At 38.1% G+C, this 21509-nt stretch overlaps 1 protein-coding gene across 8 annotated transcripts in view; it reads left to right on the forward strand.

Moving 5' to 3' along the window:
- Positions 1-406: 406 nt before the first annotated feature.
- Positions 407-21509, forward strand: part of LOC134213068 (vascular endothelial growth factor receptor 1-like) — a 141933-nt gene continuing 120830 nt past the window's right edge. For 4 of the 8 annotated variants that reach the window (XM_062691605.1, XM_062691601.1, XM_062691609.1 and 1 more), the window contains exons 1-2: positions 408-745; positions 1417-1953. The gene's annotated coding sequence lies outside the window, so the exon portion shown is untranslated. Of the gene's footprint in view, positions 746-1389; positions 1954-21509 lie in introns of all 8 variants that reach the window. The other 4 variants (XM_062691608.1, XM_062691603.1, XM_062691604.1 and 1 more) reach the window with 4 other exon arrangements.

Genomic DNA, 21509 nt, shown 5'->3' on the forward strand with positions numbered 1-21509 from the left:
GGGATCTATTCACGAACATCACTAACATTCAAATAAACTTATGTATAATGTATATAATCAAAAGTCTAACATCGTGCTTTAAATTGTTTTCAAATAAATAACATTTTGAAATTTTAAAAATTACCATATCCCATTATGGTAATTTTTTTGTGATTCTACATTTACTTTTGAAGACAGCATTCAGTCTTCCCCTAGTGTATGGCAACTGCTACTTTGACTCCATCCATTCACGCTGCGGACAATTCATCGCACCCAAACAATCACGACCCTCGAACAAATGAACGATACATCCAACCACTTGTAGTCATCGAAAGATTAGTAAGCCCGACTTGGTTGCAAGTGGGCGACGCGAGTTAAACACAGCAGAGGCAAAAGCACGTCGTCGTCAGCCAGCAGACGGGGACGGCCAATTCAGTCTCGAGTGAACCTTGAACCGTGCCGGGTGTTTTTACTCCTCAGTCAGCGCCAACGAGTGTGTGCAAAGCGCGCGCGGAGATTCCACAAGTGTGTGCCTGAACGATTGATAGCAATACTACTTGCAAATACACAGCTACTAGGGTGCCGTTTGATTATGAATCGTGTACCCTTAGTATAGATGAGAATCCAAAGCGCAATCTGCTTGCGATGTGTTGTTTTCCAAGTTGCTTAGTGTGATACTTCATTCAATTATTTCATTCGGGGCGAAGTAACGACATGTGTACTTCTAAGAAAAGTGTTTAGTGTTCAGGCGATGTGATATAGTTGGGTAAGATCGGAAGTATACAGAACTTGAAGTATTGAAACGAAGTATTGCTTCTCGTATTGTGTTTCATGAGGAATATTTAGCTTCGTTTTGAATGCATACTAGGGTGTCCCAGAGCATATGATCTTCATGGTTTATAGTCAGAGATAAGGCAGATATAATTGACAAGGTTGTATTGGATAAGATACTGAGCGCGTTGTTTTCAGACACCAAACTAATCTATTCAAGGTACAGCAATGTCACTTCTTAATAGGTTTATTTTTGGTTGATTTTGTCCTTCGATTGTAATCAAACACTAACGCAACCTCATAGATAGTATTTGAAAAATATAACCTTTCAGATAGAGCCACAACTAAATGAAATATTTCCATGTGACAATCTTGGAGTAGTAAGTCTCATTAAATAGCGAAACATGCTGAAAATAAACGAGAATCGAGCTGAGTTTTTTAAGTTGTTAATAGATTTTAGTGCTAAATTAAATTGAATATTTCATTTTCATCTTGTTCATTTTACTTACTTTTTTGTTCTTTTCTACATTAAAATTAATATTCATAAAAACCATTGTTCTGAAATGGAATGGTTTATTCTATGATAGGATGTATATTGGAAACATTATCTGATTATGATACCGCGAATATATTTCACAGATATTTTATCATACGTGTTCCTTCCAGACCATGAAATAACAGGGACACCCTAATGCATAAGTGTGTTAATGGGAGTGTTGAACAGCAGTTGGGTGAAGCAACTGGGGAGCAGCTACATATTTGAGTGAGGTCCCCGAAAAATAAGAAACAAATTGCGACGGAGTGGAAGAGAGAAACATCCAAACGACGACGAAACGGGACCGAGAAGTCAAGTCTCGGTGCCAACACGAAAGGCCCCCAGAAGTCAGCGAATGGCGAGGCAGAACGAAGAAACGGGCAGAATTCAAGATATCGGAATCGGAAGGGCTGCTCGTTGCTGTCTCGAATATCAGTAACAAAACCGGTGCTGGAGAAGAAAACGATAAAACCAGATGAAAGCTTCTTAAGTGGAAACGTATAAAAGAAGTTAAATTCAGTGATTTTTAAAATGTTCCCTTGAAATGCATTCTACACAGTGCAGTGTGGCGCGAAGGAGCTTAAAGTGAATTCGAATAACGAAGAAGACAGAACTTACATACTTGCAAGGTCAGCGAAAGGGTTGCCCAGTTCCAGACTAATACCCAAGTGAGTATAAGTGTGTGAAATATCATATCTAGTACATATATCTATATCCAGTAGATCAAATATTTTTTTGAATCTATTCTACAAAGACGCTCATGTAGACAATTCTCTATTCGTATGTTCTTAAGCTGCTCATGCGTTAGTCCAAATTTTATTAAATTCCCCTTAGAACTGTTGATAACTGACTATAGAATGAATTGTTGATGACTATAGAATGAAACAAGATACTCCCCAACCGCCAAATGGCAGTATCCACATTCACTAGCGCAATCTTGGGAACCCGTATGACGTAACGCCAGGTATGACTCGTTTCAACCTGCAAATATATACCTACATGTACTTGCACGGATGAACGTAAATAATTTCATACGGCGGCGTTTGTATCTATACTAAAAGTGCGACCATAGAGCGAGTGTAAAGCAAAACAAACGAATACGTGAATAATTTAGTCGGCTTTAGCTGAACAGATTTTGCTCAACAGAGGTTTCCAATAAGTTGAAGATTCGTCATACGATTGGGGATTTCCAATAACTTGTATTCATATATGATGATAACAATATTCATTCATTTATTTGTTTGGCTTAAATGCTGAAAGGTTTGAGTTTCTGGAATCATTTAAGCTGAAGTATTGACTACCTGACATAGACATGTGCATTTGCAAATTATGTGAAAATGGGTGCTTTTCCTACTAATCTACGAAGAAAATCCGTCGTTCTTCTCCACTTAGGGGTCGTACACTAATTATGTAAGCACTTATGGGGGGGTCTGCCATTTTCTTAGGTTCCATATAAATAAAAATGTATTTTTATGGGAGAAATCTTACATGGGGGAAGAGGGGTTTCGAAAAATCCAGAAGAAATGCTTACGTAATTAGTGTACGGCGCCTTAGCGGGTTCTGATGAACTCAACTTCCCAACGCTGGAATTATGTTTTTGGATCAAATTTTGAAAGGAATCAGCATGAAAATCCCTCTCAGAATACAATTTGAGTTCGAACATGTGAAAGTATAAACAAATTAGAAAACTACTTCTTAGAATCTGTTTGTGTTCTACTCATTTGATAATATCACTATAAATGAGCAACCTGAGGTGATAGTTGACCTAATCGAACAGTTTTTGATAAAGTTCTACTAAATTTTATTTACGTCATCCTCAACATTTGCGTTTTCCCTCCATATTTTCATATGTTCAACTCATTTCCGATTATTCTACATATGTGAGACCGTATTGTAGAGATATTTACAATGTATCGTAACTTTTTTGCCCTGGTACAGTAGCCGTTCGTTAACTGCAACATGTTTACTTTCCAATTAACGAATACCGTTTGATAACTGCAAACGCATTTTAGACGTCAAACGGTTGTCAATCAACGTCAGATGCAGTGAAAGTGCATTCAAATGTGCAGCGCAATGCAGCTGTCATTCAGTTTGACATCGGTTTGAAGTTTAGCGGTCCGATAACTGCAAAACTGTTGCAACTATCGAATTGCAGTTGAAAAGCATTGCAGTTAAATGACTTGTAGTTATCGAACGTCTACTGCACATTGATTTTTTACAAAGCAACGTTCTTACCTTTCACCTGTTCGCCATTTTGATCAAAGCTCGAACAGTTCTTGCTCTAATTTCAAAACAATGAATATCAAAGTAGAGAATATTTATTATTACAAGCCTTGTCATAAAACAAGAACATTAAATTTCAATGATAATGTTTATAGGAAGAGATTTCAAATAAAACTTTCGGTGTATACTCAATTTTGCGGCTTCTTATAGGCCTTTTTTCGCAATAATTTTCAAACTACAGTCAAACCTCTATCATTCGATATTGAAAGACCATCGACTCATATAAATATCGGGATGTGGAATATTAAAAAAAAAAAATTAATACAATTTGTTTCCATGAGTCGATAAAGAGTCATCTAAAATATAAGGTTTGATAAAAAAGCGCTCTTCTGAGCAGAGATGCCAGGGGATATTTTCAAATATCTTCCGAGAGTCAAGTAAAATGTCAATATTTATGATATCGGGAATTTCAAAATCCAATAGGTTTGTAAATTTAATAATCTCCTTGTTTTATTGATGTGGAAATGTGATTTTTTAAAACTATCAAATTGCTAGATTTCAAGAAAATATACTTTTAAATTTTCACGATATAGTGTAACGAGTTTCCTCTGGATTTTCTACTGATTCTTTAATTAAAATTCCACCGAATTTTCTTAACTGATTTTTCACGTGGAATTCTTCCAAACTTTTTTTTAGAAGAATTTCTTGTATGGGATCAAAATTACCAATAAATACTTTCTGGAAGACTCCTCAAGAATTTTTTTACGGAGGAATTCCAAAGGATTTTCTGAAGGAACTTCCGGAGAAATTTTTGACGGAACTTCTGAAGGAATATTAGGAGGAATTCCTTAATGGAATGGTATTTTCCTTAAGAATTCCTGAAGGATATTCCTGAGGAATTACTGAATGAATTTCCGGTGGAATTCCTGAAGAAACTTCTGAAGAAACTTCCGGAGGAATTCTTAGAGGAAGTTCAGGATGAATTCTTGGAACTTCTTGAGGTATTGCTGCAGAAATTTCCGGAAGAAATCCAGGAGGAAATAACAGACAAATTCCAGAAGAATATCAAGAGGAATTCCTAGAGAATTTTACGGAGAAATCCTTGAAACTTCCGGACAAATTCCTGGAGAAATTTCAGAAAGAATTCCAGAAAGATTGTTTGGAGAAATGCATAGAGGAAGTCTCGGACAAAATCCTGGAATGTTCAAAGATAATTCCAGAAGAATTACCAAGGAAGAATGCTTATGGATATGGCTTTTTCAGTCTGAGGATAATCAAAACGGCTAGATTTTGAAATTACCCTTAATGGTAGGTAGCATACAAGAAGCCCAAAACATGAAACAAGCATTAATTCGCGAACGAAAACGGTTGACAAAGTAATTCTATGTTCAATATTTGTTCAATGTTATGTTTCATCAATATGTTTCCAGTAGTTTCTCTTGAAAAAGGACAAATACATTCGACCGAAACGTCGGGTAATATCAAAATCTATCCGTTTTGATTATCCTCAGACTGAGAAAGCCACATCCATAAGCAACTTTAATTCCAATCGACAATTAACAAGAATTACCAAGGAAGAATTTAACGAAACTACACAGTTTCCTCAGAATTTTCTATTGAGTCCTTAATTAAAATTCCACCGGATTTTCTTTGGATTCTTTTTAAGAATACTTTCCTGTAGAAATTTACCGTGGAAATGCTGAGAAATATTCATTCAACACCAACAATTTCATCTCATGTTGACATTCAAGTCGAATTAGATTTCCTGCGCGCTAATTCTTACGTATATAACGCAACAGAGCTATTGGCGTGAGGAGGGAATAAAAAGAGCACACAATTGAACGGCAACTGGGCGCACTCTTTTCTTCTTGGCTGAACCATGCTACGATGATGCGATCCTCAGAAGATTTTCTCGCAAGAACTTGGAGAAAAGGTGGAAATTAAAAAGAATTTTCTGCTCAAATTTAAAAGGATTTACTTAATTTCTCAATACGAAAATTATCAAAAATGTCTTCTATTGTATTGTATTTTCAATTTCAATTCTTTTGAAATTAGACAATCCTCCTTATTTTTCATGGAAAATTTTCCCAAATTTTCACTGAAATTTTCACGGGAAATTCTAAGAGTTTCACAAAAGCTATTCTCATTCTCGACGGGTATTCAGAGGAATGTCGAAAAGATCAGATGAATTCAAAAGAAATCTAGAGAAAAAAATCTGGATCTAGCGCAACGGTTAAATAGATTAAATCAAGTCACAGAAAAATTCAGCCTATTTTTTGTCGTTTAAAATAAATTAGATCCGTCATTGCGATCCGATGTAATGATCAAAATACCTTTTTACAGACACGTTGAAAATGCCGCTGCCGCCAAAGAAAATTTAAACGAATGCTGCCATCGGGATGTTTTTTATAACAACACAGAACTTAAAGTTAAGTGCCTTTTACGTTTAAAATGCGTTCTAGTTATCAACTGGCTAATGTAAATGTATTTTTATGTTTTTATGCCCGATAAAAAAAAATGCAGAATTTAAATATAAAAGTTGCAAAATTTATACGTAGGGTGGGTAACAATAGTGGAGGTATTAGTAGATCAACAAAAAAAATTTTTTTCAGTTGATAATTATGGAAAATTTAAAGCTTTAATACCTTACCCAATAGATAAACTAATAAATTTGCTAACAAAAATGAGATTGATGTCATTTAACATCAACAACTACCAAATATAGCTTGCACCACTAATGGGTACACCCTCCTTTAGTGGCGGTAAAAAATAATTTTGGTTCTCATAGTGGTGCTATCCATTAATTTCTTATGAGACTCGCCACTATTGGTACAGTTGCACCACTATAGGTGCAAGGGAGTCAATTTTATTAAATAAAATAATTGTTTTCAATAGTTTTTGAGCGAAATCTTAGGATAAGTTGGGTTTGACAGAATATTTGAAGCACGACACATCAACTGAAACCATCGGTAAGTGTATAATTATGAAAAATCTCATTAAAACCCCATCCCAAAACCACAAAACGCCTTGCGCCTATAGATGTGCGCTGCCGTCACTGACAGTTTTTGGCATCATGCAGCCGCCGACATTTTTGCATCGATGCACCGCCGTCCGGGTTCGCAGAAATCGATCTTATTCGATATCGAACAACGATAAAAGAAAGACAAAAACTGCTTCGGATCATAACAAGCCATTTATCATTTATTAGCCAAATTTAACAAACTTGTATACAAGTGCGAGAAAACAGAATCGGATAGGCAGGCCCCACCGAGAAGTGATGATTCTAGCGTTTGTCTCGCTCATTTTGTGTTGGGGACCACATAGCTGTGTAGAACAAGTTGAAATGCATCATCAGAACCAGTGCTCTCTGCGTTTGGAGCTTTTCAAAAAAAGTTTATGACAGCTTGTGAAAAAAGTTTCTCGTGGTATGCTTCATATCGTAGCTAATCACTTAATTTAATGACGATTTCCTCCGAAAACATGTATTTTCGAAGTGTTTATCAATGATCTAACATATCAGCCATTATATGGTCCAAAAATCTCCATGTAAAGCCAGCAATATTGCAACAAAACGATTTTGATGATGATGATGATGATGGTGATACTACCATCTATTGTAGCAAGGCACCTGCCGATAGCACTGGCCATATCTGACAAACGATTTGATCATGATTATGCTATTGCTTGTGTTTCATCAGACTCCTGTATGAAGGGCCAAAAGTGGGTAGGGTGGTTCCATAAACAAAGACGCTTGTGCGAATCCACGGGAAGAATAGAGAATCTCCTTCCAGAAGAAAGTTCGTACATGCAATATTATAATCTAGCCTTCGTTTCCCGGATTGATCCAATAGATGGGGAGAAGAGCCCGCCATTTATCCACGAGATGTTAACAATAGGAAGTTGGCGATTCCACTCTTCCTATCCAAATCGCTTCAATCGGGTGATATTGCAACAAAACGATTTTATTCCAAAATTGAGAATTTCAATCCAAAATAAACGATGCCGGGCAATATGCGCCACCCAAAAAAAGATAATCAAAATATTCCAGCATTTTTCTTCAAAATTTTCAAACTATTCTGCACAGGATTATTGTCAACTCTATCCTTTCAGTTAGTCAATGTCTCAGACTGATGGTAATTAGGTAGAAATATTTTTTTTTGTATCTAAAGAAAAGCATTGAGGACAGAAACGCTGAAATCGCGTTGGAATGAGCCAACATAATGTTTATTTTTTTTCGTTTGACGACATACAAATTTATTTTGGCTTCAGCTGCCTACATTTTTGAGGCAAAATTTGGAATATGTATAAACCAAGCATTTTATACATATCTCCCCTACTAGAGTGGGGCGCAGTTGTATGGAAAAACGTAAACTTTACCCAGTCAAGTGAATCGTTTTGGTACCCGATCCACTGTGCAAAATATGGGCTCGATTGGATGCGTTTTCGCTTTCCGCATCGTGATTTAATTTTATATGGATCCAGAGATGAGCCAGCCCCGTACTGAAAATAAAAAGATTTTCTGGCTCATTTAAAAAAAATATATGGAGATTAGTATGGGAAAACATTCTTACATTTTTGTTCTTCAATTTATCGTTAATCACGTGATTCAGTAGGTTAGCATTTAGTCTGAAAGATGCCGAAAGGCTTTACCGAAGAAGGTACAGGTTTACGATAAACTGAAACCTCTAGAAGTGAAAATGCAAAAATATACGATTTTCCATACTAATTTCCATACAAATTCCAAACGCGATGCAGAAAGCGAGGAAGCAACCATTCGGACCCAAATTCTGCACAGTTGTTTGGGACCCAGAATGGTTTCGAAAAAGCATTGTTTTGAAAAACCAACCATGACGCCCCAGTCCACAGAAATTTCCGTGGGCCCTCCGGAAACTCGTGGAATTTTCCAATTTATATCCCCAAAACATCCAGTTGAAAATAACAAAAATATCCTTGGAAGCTCCATACAATTTCCCGTTGAATTCCAAAACAATTCTTTCGAAAATATTCCCGTTGAAAACCTAAATGAATTTACTCGAAAGTTATGAAAATTGGTTAAAATGTCCGTGCATATTCGAACAAATCGAATGGTCGAACAAATAATTAAGTTGAAAACCATCTGGCCGAAATCAGAATCAGTGAAATTGCACAATGAATCAAGTGAACAGCTGACTGGCATTAGATAATAATCATTTTAAATGTACAAGTTCCGGTAACTCAATAAATCCAAAGATCATTAACGGTGCAGAACACGTCCTAGTAAGGAGGAAGGAACATTAGTAGGTAATTTTTACTATCTAGAGACCATGCGTCTCCACAAAAAAATACGGGAAGGAATATGTTGAACGGGGAAGAATATGTTACGGGAGGAATATATGTTGATGGATAGGTATACCGTAAGTTTTGCATTCACGCTGGTAAGTGAAGTCACCGTTAGAGATATTTGAACAGTTTATGAACAGTAATAAACACGATCAATCGAACACGCTTTAATCAATGGATTTACCGACTGCACAAAATAGAACCAAATATTTCAATAATCGCGCGATTGTTCTGCGTGCATAAGGAAACTTGATCAAATGCACACTAAATGTTTTCACTTACTAATAATTTACTCACCTACACAAAGCAGAACTAATTATTTCGTTCGCGTGCATAAGGAAACACAATCAAATGTACATTCCATTCGATTAAACAGGTCATATGGCCGAAAAAGGCCGCTGGCCGAACAGGTAATTTGGCTGAAGATATCACCTACCCGAACTGGACATTCTACCGAAAACGTCGTTTGACAAAAAAAGTCCGTTTAGCAGAAAGGGCTATATGGCAAAAAATGTTATTTGGCCGAACGGATCGACATTTCAGGCCATATTACCCGTTCAGCAAATGACATTTCAGCATAACATCTGGAAGATTTTTCACCCACTTTTTTCGAGAAGCTTCCGCTTCCACGAATTTTCGAGAGACTTCCGAAACTTAACGAGGTGATACCCAGGTAGTGTGAGGCTGTGTTCTTTAAGCTTGACTCATTAAAATTCTCTAGAATCAACTTCCTTTGCACTAGCTAATTTCCTTCACAATACTTCAAGGAGTGACTGTTAGGCATTGCGCTCATTGTTTTGCATGTGCGACGTGCAAATGGACGCTTCTTGTAGTCCCCAAGCCCCACCTGTGCACAAAACTAATCCAACATCTCATGTGCTACACACGCCTCCTCCAGGGCGGCGGAAGGGTCCGGATGGACAGATAAACTTACAACACCTGGCTGGCTGAGGGCACTTTGCTAACTTGATATTTGATGGGCTACAGGACCTTTACTGTTGTTGAATAAAATTCTAAAAACCTGAATATTATTACACCCAAAAAACAAATCTGACAATTATTGTATAAAATCTGGGCATATACAATTCTGTAAGCTTTTTATACAAATATTGTATTAAAATAATACAAATCTATATTATTTCAATACAATCATTGTATTGGAATCTTCCACAATTGTATATGCCCAATTATTATACAGATTTCTGTAAGGTTCTTATGCAGAACTGTATTAAAATCTGCCATCCGCTGGTTGGGTGACATTGTTTTGATTAAGAACCAAGTTGATCTAGGAAAATATAAAATCTATAAAATGAAGATATCTATACTCCATTGATTCTCATACTTAGATATCTATCATTCATTGATTCATATATTCAGGAATACGTGGGATACGTGGAGATGCTTAAACCACCATCATGAAAAAAAATCTAAAAGAGTGTAATAGTAAACTTTTCCTGCTCTAATAGTTCCTATGTAATTGTATGGATCCCAAGCAATGAAAACCTTCAAACAATTTATCTTCAAACACGAATATACAACACAATTGTACACAACTGTAAACGTGTTCTAGAAAAGAGAAATAGATTCTTAATAACCATTAGAAAAAATGGATTGATTTATGGAAAACCCTTCCCTGGACAATACCCGTATTGTTGCTCACTTCCATATAAACTGTATAATCGATTAATCTATTGTTTTTTCAACTATCCTTTAGTAGGCAACCTGGTATATACAAAGCATAAACAATAATAAAGAATTGAAGCAAAAATGTGAAATACTTGATATCATGGATACCCTGTTGAAATGGTTCACATTTATGTTTTTACTTCATAAATTGCTTTGGTATCATGGCAGACTTGATGAGTTCCAATGTTTTCTACCTCTTGAATGTCAAACTGAGTGGATCTCATGCCGCCATTACCGAGCGCTAAATACTGGATAGATATTCCCCTCTCCAAAAATGTATTGTTATATTATCCTTATATTTTGGAATGTTTCAATCGTTTGGCACCTCGCAACAAGCATCAATCGGAATGAAAACAACATGAAAATAATCAAATGAAATAATCTGATATTTCCGAGTAAACGATTAAACTTAAATTTTGCTATCACAAACAGCATGATTTCTTATCTATATGAGATGCTTATGCTTTTACGGGCATTTAGCTAGTTACGTGAGTCGTAGATGACATTATTTGCAGCACCAATACGTCTTTTCACTTAATTGGGGATATTATTGACACAGTTCACAAGCATTCCATGGTGAACAATTTTAAATCACATTCTCTTATCTCCATCCACATATTTCGAGTTAATGGAGTGAATGGTCGGGCCTATTCTCACTGTGTCTTGCTTTAGTTTCTACAAAACTTAGAAGCATATACGTTAACTCTGCCAAACGAAGAACATGGTTACGTCTAGAGACAAAAATAAGCTTAGTGTTGTTTTTTCTGAGTTAGTGCATGAAGCGTTGCTGAAAAACTTGTTTAAAGTTGTAGAAAAACGTTGTTTATCTAGGAATACTTGTGAAGTGTAACAACAATGTTTCCTTTGAAATATTAGTGATGGCAATAGAGAGTCCTCTGGCTTACATAACCAGTTTAAACCCTAAGACCTAACTCTAACATGCAGACGGAAGCAAAAGATGTGCCTGCAAGATCATGGAAAGAATAGTTGTTACCATTTGTGTGATCCACTCTATTTCTTCAGCACCGAGCGAAAGCAGGAGAAAGAGATATACTGCGATTCGCAATGAACGCATTGAGCTTTCTCGCACACATGTAATGAATGTTTTATTTTTTCAATGCTTAAAGTTCCCAATAAGAATTATGTTATACTAGTCGACCCGGCAGACGTTGTCCTGCATAGTAGGCGAAAATGCGCGTTGTTAACTGCCCGTGATACGAAATTCTCATACAAATCTTTATTTTAGTTTTTCACGATTTACTCAACTTAACTAATAATTTTCGCATGAGAAAATATCATATAAACCCGTCGGAAACTATAACGAAAGTAACTGCTGAAGGAATGAAGAGAATACATCCAGCCGTTTTCGAGTTATGCAGATACGAACACAGACCATTTCATTTTTATTTTATAGAAAATTAGTATTTTGTTGTACTAGAATAAAGCTATAACTTAAAATTTACACCTAAAACGTATTAAAACTTAAATTGTTAATTAGAAGCTAGGCATGCATTTAAAATAAACTCCAATAAACGGTCATGTTGAATTACACAGAACACAGTTTGTTAAATACTAGGCACACTTTACATACAAAAATACTACCAACTGGATCGGATGAAATAGACTAATCGGGAATGACGATAAGGGCATGGCACAAAAAGGGAAAATCGAGGCTATCTAATAGTTTAGGCATAAAACAGTAATTCTTTTCCACGCAGACGTCGATACAAGTCGGAAGCACGGAAGTGATCCTAAAAGTTTTATTCAATAGAACATCTATTACAAAGTTTAAAAAGTGGAAAAGTTTATAAGTAGTTACGCTTTTACCTTGAGAATCAGGTAAAATATATTGTGCTCCTATACTTGTATGAGATTGCTTAGTGTGCCTTGTTTTCCCTCGATTAGGACCCATTGAGTTTTAGTCTCCGCCTTAGAACGTTGAGCAACCGGTCGTCTATCGGCCCTGTCGGAAGACAGCTCTGTCGAGGCAGCAGTTCTTCAAGCCCTCCCGCTTTGTAAAGCCCACCAACCAGCACGCGATTGCTATCAGTGAGCCATAGACGCGACAGCCTAACCGCTGTATCTTGATCCAGAGATTTCTAACCTCGAACGCCGGCCGGCCAACGCAACACATCACACACACACGACACACTTAGTGTAAGTAGAGTGAACAATAAAAATTATAAAAGACCGAGAGTGATACGTTTGTTCATTGATCAACCCCAGCACACACTTTGTCTTAGCCAACCCTGGGAAAAGAGGCGGGTGTAGCCCACCCCAGACGACTTCCGTGGCTTGACCAGAAGTTAGGGAATTGGATAAAGCCCTTCTGGTGTTGTCAGAGTCCAGGAATTGTTACTTCCCAGCTAATAGTTTAGGCCAACTCCGTGAGAAGCTGGAAGCAGATGGTAGGTTTGGCTTCCAACAGCACGCTTATTGCCCAGGGTATGGCACTAGTACCTACTTTATCAACCTGGGCAGCGTGCTCCAGAGCACGTACAACAAAGGCGAGCATGTTGACCTTGTCTCTTTAGACAAACTTTAGGAATGGAGCATCACCGGCAACATGCTTGCCTTTATCAAAAAAAAATTCACCAAACGGACATTTTCGATTCTAATTGGCGGCACCCTGAGAAATCGCCGAGGAAACAGGCGTTCCCTAGAGGGTGGGTTCTTGAAATTACTGTTTTATTGATTGCAATGAACAGGGTCTCCGGCGTCCTACCGGCGAACGTCCATCTCTTCGTATAGCAGACAACATCCTCCTGGTCGTTGTAGGAGGTACTCCGGGACGCAGGCGGCGATTAGTGCCATTCACCACTGGTTTGTCTCCATTGGATTCGTTATGAATGCCGAAAAGTGTATCAGGGGCCACATCTGCCGTGGCCGGCATCAACTTAGAGGACCGTCCATCAAACTCAGTCGTGATCCCATTCCAAACCGGAAAATTTTCCGTGTTCTCGGAATGGATGTCGTTCGGCGGTTAACTTTCCTTCCACACTTCCGGGCCAAGGTGGCCTGCAAATCCCGGATCAACCTGATGAAGACCTGTGTGTGTCCATTTTAACCCCCACTGGCTGGCAGTGACGTTAAGAAAAAATGCTGACTGTTTTCAGTCAGATTTAGTCCGGGAGTTAGAAGGTGCTAGCTCTACTGCAGCTCGAGTGACCCATTTCAGACTGCCTGGTATTTCATGACCGAGGTCACTTTTGCGTATCTATTTATGCTACCATTATCAACTGGATAATGGATCCATAAACAGGACCAACCTCTGATGAAGACCTTGGCCAAAAAGCACCGCAAGAACAACAGACATACTAGACTAAGAGTTGACCAAGCGACGATAGACAGTCGCCCGCACGGAAAAACCTGATTGACATTTTATAATACATTATTATCAATAATTACGTCCGGCTTGCCTCCGGACTCCTCCCTTCTACTCCAGCAGAAGCAGCCTGCGTCGACGCCGGTATACCCCATTTCGGCATAGAGTTCTCACAGCCATATGTTGCAAGGCCATTTCCTTTGCCGCTGTTAGGAGACCAAAGGATCCTAAGTAGCACACGCAACATCTTCCTAAAAGCACCTTGTTTCTATTCAGTTTTATTAAAGGATGTCGAAATGTCAAAAACGTTCCAATTGTGATCAATGATTCATTAAAATTGCAATGCAGTACGTGTTTGACATTTGGAAACAAAGAAACAATCAAAGAATACTGCACTTCATGTTGCAAACACGAAACAAAATCATTGTTGCATATTTTTTACCATGTATCTTTAATGCGTCTTTCAAAATTTATTTGTTTGTTTAAGTTGTTGCAGATAAGTTGAATGTGTCTTCAAGTTTAATTTAGCATCGTTCAACGTTTTGACAACTCACATTTTTTCTTGTGATGGTGTAATCATGTAACAGGAAACCTGAGTACAAACTTCACAATCGTATGTTTTTATTGTGAGTCAACATTCGAAGTTTTTAATGGTGATGTGGTAGAGTGAAGGACTATCAATCACAAGATCCATAAATCGAATCCAGTTTTATATTTTTATTTTATTTTTTTCTGCTGTAGTATTTTTGCAACATTATTGCAATTTTACTGCAATCAAAAGATGTTTCCGTAGGCTCCACCTCTACACCCGCTCCGTTCCGCAGGCCGAGGTGAAAGACTGGACAAAAAGTGTCGTCGACCAGGACTGAACTACGCCTACGCTTTGGAGATCCAAAAACTCAATTTTCTTAAGGAAAAATCAAAGACTCCACAGTTCCTTGGAATGACTTGGTCTCTCAAAAGGAGCAAATCGTGATCTCCAGAGTCCAGGCTCACGATCGGGCACACCAGAGTCTCCCACAATTTCGGGGGAGACCCATTTCGATCCAAGGGCGATATCTGTGGGGTCGTATCAGAGACGCACTTCTTGACGACGAAGCAGCAACGGCTGCCCTCATCTGCTTCCTGAAGAACGCAGGATTATTTTTTGAAATTTAGTTCCCTCCTTGGGCTCCCCGTACATTCTGCTTCGGGTATAAGTCATATTGCCATTGGCGAACGGACCTTCTTAGGATATAACTCCCACCCCCAACGAGGGGGGACCCTTGGGAAAAAAAAACAATGATTTTTCCGAAATTCAATGTCCGATCGGGCCAAATTTCAATAGCAAACAATAGGACCGCATTTTCCGTCGAATGCAACAAAATTTGTACACATACACACACGCTATGGGTCTCCGAACCTTCTATCAAAAGTTTTTTTTTAGCATTCACATAGCCTTTCGGTATACAACTTTGTTGTACGGGAGAGGCAAAAACACCTAAATAATGAAAAAAAAAATAAAAAATTGACCTCTTTGAAACCTCAATCGTTGCGGTGGTCCTTTATGTACATGAAAGGTGAACATTTAAAAAAAGCAGACTAGGAGGGTAAGCTGCTGCATACGAAACTCTAGACTAGAAAATGGTATGTGACGCAGACGCACGAATCACGAGATATACCATGTCTTCAAAGAATAAAACGTTATGAATCTTATAAAATACGGCATACTTGTAGTGTAAATGTCAGAAGATAGATTCGAGAAAACAATATTCAACAGAGAGCCGGATAAATCATGCAAATATAAAAAAGAAAACGTTTTTAAAGAATCTCAGATAAAAATACAAAGATTTTTTTTTTTGTAGCGAAGTAAAGAATACTATTAATGCAGCCTATTATTAACGATTGAGAACCTCTAAGGTGAGGAACGCAATAATAATACCTCTCCCTGTATTGGACGTTGTTCCATTTACGCGTGTGATTGTTGCTCGTGACTCAACCGGTTTTGCGGCTTACCTCGATGGTGGCGGGCGCGGTGATTTTCGGAGATGTTTGTGTGCTGCACTACGACGAGGTAAACGCGACGCTCATGATTGGTTTAGCGTTCAGCGCATCGAATATGCCTGCATCGCCGACTGAATTCTGATACCCGACAGAGCTGGGTTACTTCTCTATAAGAGTGTGGTCACGCTCGAAGTCAGTTAGAGATAATATTTCGGTTTGTTTGTTTTTTTTTTCTTTCTTCGATTGGGAATTATAACCTTTTCAGGTGTGGTTCTGTTTGGATAGCGAACAAGGCCAATAACAGACTGATAAACCATATGGTTAGCAAAGATGTGATAATGAATCTGTTCTGTATTACACCCAAGGGGGTTAGAACAAACAATCAACGTTGCAAAGTGCCACAAATCTCGCGAAGTCAAAAGTTTTCTTTGCTGCACTTGATTCAAACCTGTCCAAAATTTCACTCCTGCTTCTGACTGATCGTTTCGAGAATTCAAACTACAACTGTTGTTAGTGATTTATCACCAACAACACATTTTTCCAAGTGCTTGCTTAATCAAATCTGCTTGGAAGTTTGTCATGCCAAACCTACCCTTTCTCTTGATTTCGGAAATCAAACTTGTTTATTGGATATCAGTCCAAAAGTTCGCACATTTTTGCTTTCGTGAAGCATTATTTAGGTCTCAACCACTAACCGTGCCATAATCATCTGCTATTAAAATTGCATAATCACCACGATGGAAAGGTCACGCAGACCTTACCGGGAGAAACAACCCTGAACTGCACGCACGCAAATGAAGGCATCGAACAAAAACCTAAAAGGCCCTCATCGACCCGAAGGTTTGTTAGTTCATTCTGCATGACAGAGCCCAGTCACAATCAACGACCTCTACAATCACCCATACCAATAGCCGATATTCATTCATATTAGCAGCAGCGCTACTCAACCACTTCACTACCTGAGGCGTCTGAATTACCATTCCGCAAAAAGCCGGTCCGCGACTTTTTTCCGTAGTCCGTTGTATGCGTGTTGTTAGCAGAAGCCAGTCATACCCGACCAGGTATCCGAGCGACTCGCGCTGATGACGGAGTTGACGGTGGAGGAGATGAATCATCCAACTTTGATGACTTCGTCACCTCATTCTCGTGTTTGATATCGATGGTCAACAAATGTGTTGATTTTATGTAATTTCGAAATTTCTTGGCCTGTTATTAACGTCACAGAAATCATGAACCCATATTAAATACAGAAGTATGGATATGCCAAAGATTCCGAACGTCTTATCATCGGAAGAATTTATTTCCGTCGCAGGGGAACTCGTCTGCACGCTTATCAACGTTGTCCTTTTTGAGTCTTTTGTTTGGCTCTACAGGCGGCTAACGGTTATCAGCCTCATGCAATCATCATAATGAATGAAGCAAAGGCAAAAAGCGAATGACTTCAATTTTATTTTGGGTAGGCCTACACAGAGGAGTCTTTAGTGCGATTGTTTGCTTTTCTTGGTCGATCATAATCACGATGTTTGGAATGCATTTATCAATTTCCGGTTCCTTGCTCAATATGAAAGGATCTTAAGCTCGGAAACCGGTATTCTGAAGCGTAATGAGTACCTTTTGGTTGCAAAAATTCCGAACATTTACAACGACCTCGATGATGATAATAATCACTATATGGTTTGGCTAATCGAGATATGGTTCTAACAAAAATAACACATAGAAATGGATGCTAGTTCGAATCATGTCAATATTTAATATAAACGGATGTACAAATGTGAAGCAATAAATTTTCCGTATTTTATAGATGATTCCACTGCTACAATGTTCAGACCATCGAAGCGAGAGCAATTTATAACACAACGCAACATGGAACCCATTCTGCGCAACAAGAAGCGGAGTTCGATGTATGGCAAAACCATTAGAGAAAAGATGATTTCTAGCGCCATCGTGAAGGATCGTTGTAGGTGAATGACTGCCGTAAAGGGGATGGCATTCACTGCTGGAGAGCTATTAGAGAAGCTAGCAAAAACGACGTTCGACTTATTGAATCCATTGACGTGAGTCATCTGTAAGACTGTGCGTTGCGAGGTTTTGCAAAAAGTATGAGATAGATTCAATACTATTTCCCAATCGCTTACATTCAGCTATTGAAAGCTATCACAGTGTCACATGGACAAGCAGATATTGAAGCAGAAAGATAATATTATTTTCAAACACATGTTGATGGAATCTGATCAGTTCCATTTCAATAAATCAAAACAATGAAAGCAACCTGTGATTCACATAAGATTCTAATAAACAATTAGATACCATATTTAAATCAATTTTGGCTTGAAAAAAAACATTATTGCAGTAAATGGCCCAACGCCGTTAGATGAATCAATCAAAATTTTAAACAAGATACATCAGGTTAAAAAACGCTGAAATAAAAAGCAGATTAACTAGTTTGAGTCATACATTGGATCGTTAAGTGACACCTCACGCTCTGTTGTGATTCAATACATGCCTTCCAGTGATGAAAGCAAGTACAGCCCAACGGCAAATAACTAATCAAACAGCGTTCACATTCAGAATCACCTGCTATACTGCACACTGCACCCCGGTAAACACCCCACTTGGAATATATAACCGAGAAGTCAGCCAGATAGACATCCATCATTGACACCAGCAGCCGCAAATGACAAATGTCTTGAGACAGTCGTCATGCTTCATTGAATTTCAAATTAACGCTCTGACGCCGCGGACTAACGCAGCTCCTCCGGCTTTCGAAGTTAATTGAATGAACTCGAAGCGTCCCGGCTTGTCTAACTGTTGCAGGCACGAGCTCGGCGCTGCTGCACGCTGTTTAGATGACTCTCTTGGGTGACCGATGGCGTTCCGGAAACTATGCAGCTCGGGGAGCTTGATCTTTCGTTTATGAATTAGATCAGCGTAAATGTGGGTACACGCCCCGTTGTTCGCGGAACAAGCCCGTTATTTGCTTTTACAGTGAAAAGGTGCAGCATTGGAAACGTGTTTCACAGTCACTTCTTCAGTTCTCACTTTCAATGGCAGCTCTACAAACAGAATAACGTTTTGCTTAAGATACAACAAAGAATCGTTCGAATTGATTTCAAGAACACTAGTACAAGTTTTGTCTGTACAAAACTTGTCATACAAATTGGGAATTATTAACCTACGAAAGAGAAAAGACGATTTTTTTAGATTAATTCGCTTTATTCCGATTCTACTAACTATAAACTAACTATAAAAATTGAAAGATTCTATTCATTATTATTATCTTTATTACCGTGATTTTCACGCGAAGTATGGCCAATCCGGATACATTTTCATGCAATGCATTGCAATGGTAGGCATCAAAGTGCTCGTTCTCAGTAAAGCGTTGACCGAATTTCATGACCCCTTTTCTCAAAGGGGATTAGTAGAGCTTTCTTTTGACATAGGTGCCGCCCCGCTAGACCCCTCCCCGCGTTCATGAGTAGGGGAGAACGGTACAAAATGCACCCCTTAAGCTTTTTCGATGTTTTCGCCCATATAAACAGAAATACCCAACCATTTCAACGTATAGGTGCAAAATTTACAAACCCTGCTACATTTCACAATGATCTCCTATTCAAAACAATAAGGTTTTCATGACTTTCTAACGCATTTAAAAAATGTTTCAAAAATAGGCCTGGGGCAAAACGCCCGAATGGTGGTCTAAAATGGTTGTTTGTTTTTTCTTAATGGATTAAACTAGAATCTTACGGATGTGGTGGAAAAATGGCTAATCGTTAAATTTGAGTGAATATGAAGGGATTTTGCTATTTTTTCTAATGGAGCTCAATGATGGATAACTAATTATTATGAATTGTAATGGTAATATTCGTTCACAAATGTACTGCAACAGATTATATGAGTGATTTTATGAGTGAGGCCATTTTGCCCCAGGGGTGCATTTTGGACCGTTCTCCCCTATCAAAAATGTTTGTGTGTTTTCCTTATTTTTTGCCATGATGGCCAAATTTCTTCAGTAATCAAGTGCAATAAAGTTCTGGCGTAATAAAATAAAATAGATACATGAAATATTTCAAGTAGAAGTGATTTTGAACGTTACCTAGTTATCTGATTACTGTAACTACCGATATTGAAAGCCATATCCCTGATCTAAGAGTTATGGTCATATTTTTTAAAATCTGATCACGAAATAAACCAAATTGTGACAGACAGGAGGGAAAAATATCACAAAAAACTGTAGACATATATGTAATCAATTTTATGTATTGAAGATACTATTTTGGAACATTCCAGTTCATCCAAAATATTCGTGAGTTCAGGTTTTGAATTCTACCATAGAAGCGAAAGGTAATGTGCACATAAAAATACTCAGAGTACATCCTACTCAGTTTAAAGATATCAAATGACTCATGGGAAATTTTTCTCCGTGCCCCATAGTGACATTCCCTTCCAAACAGATCTTTGGAAACCTGCCAAGAAATGTTATACCGATCTCTCTCTATTTCAATACATTGAAGACCATCCAAAATGTTCTTGAGTTCAGGTCGTCAGATCTACAACATTTATCGCCAACACGGTTCGTGATTGCAAACAATCCCATATGATTTGCCACAGCTGCTCGTGGTTGCAAACAAACTGAGTAAAAGTGTGAGTGAAATGTGCGTACACACTTGCAGAAAGCCTAATAATGAGTCACATGAGACGTAAGATCGATAAGATAGATGAATACCAAATTTCCAAAACGACTTATCTGCTTCTGTAAACAAAGATTCAAACGTCGATTTGGCGATTCTGATAGCACTCCCACACAAACCAGCACCATCAATACTAGGCGAAAGCTTCGGCTACCTGTTGATGATGTAGGTTTGCGTGGGAGTGCTATCAGATTCGCCAAATCGACGTTTGAATCTTCGTTTACAAAAGCAGATAAGTCGTTTTGAAAATTTGGTATTTAGATATCGGCAATGGATATTATGCATATTAAATACTGTCAAACGAGAATTCTATAAATTCATGGCACACATTTCCCCTCTTCTCGAAAAAAAATAATCCTGTGCCTTCAAAAAGTTTCACGATTTACAAATTATTAAGAAGCAAAATTGTAATTCGATTTGTTTGCGAAATTATTATTGGATTTCTTTACACAAAAGATATTTTAGTTACTAGATAAAGATTGTCGCTGTCGTCGCTGTCCGGAACATCTTTTGCTGGCGAGGATAGGGGAGGGAGCTAAATGTCAAAGAAGGAATATCCATACGATTTGACAGGTATGTACCACACATGTTTCGGACAGCAGAACAAAGGGAACCGAAGCGACAATCTTTATCTAGTAACTAAAATATCTTTTCTTTACACATATGATATTAATACTTACAGATGGGAAAGTTGAATAAAATTTCCCTCAAAACTGTGATAAGATTCTTTTTTTTTATTTCTCATGTTTGTTATCAACATTGTAACGACCCAAGGAATCTTTGAATTCGTTGACCTGCTCCAGAATGATGCGGAGAGTGATAATGTGTAGACGATACAGAATCTTCAGGCATGTAATAAGGTCTGCTGCTGCCGGAGAGTAGCATCGATCTTCGTCTACATCCAGATTAGGATAACTTTGCATTGAACTTTGAGAACGGGATACAGCAACCTAATGTCTCGCCAGTTATCGCTACGAAATAAACGATGCAGTAGTTGAGC

The sequence above is a fragment of the Armigeres subalbatus genome, chromosome 2 (genome assembly GCF_024139115.2).
Source record: "Armigeres subalbatus isolate Guangzhou_Male chromosome 2, GZ_Asu_2, whole genome shotgun sequence".
Taxonomy (NCBI): Eukaryota; Metazoa; Arthropoda; class Insecta; order Diptera; family Culicidae; genus Armigeres; species Armigeres subalbatus.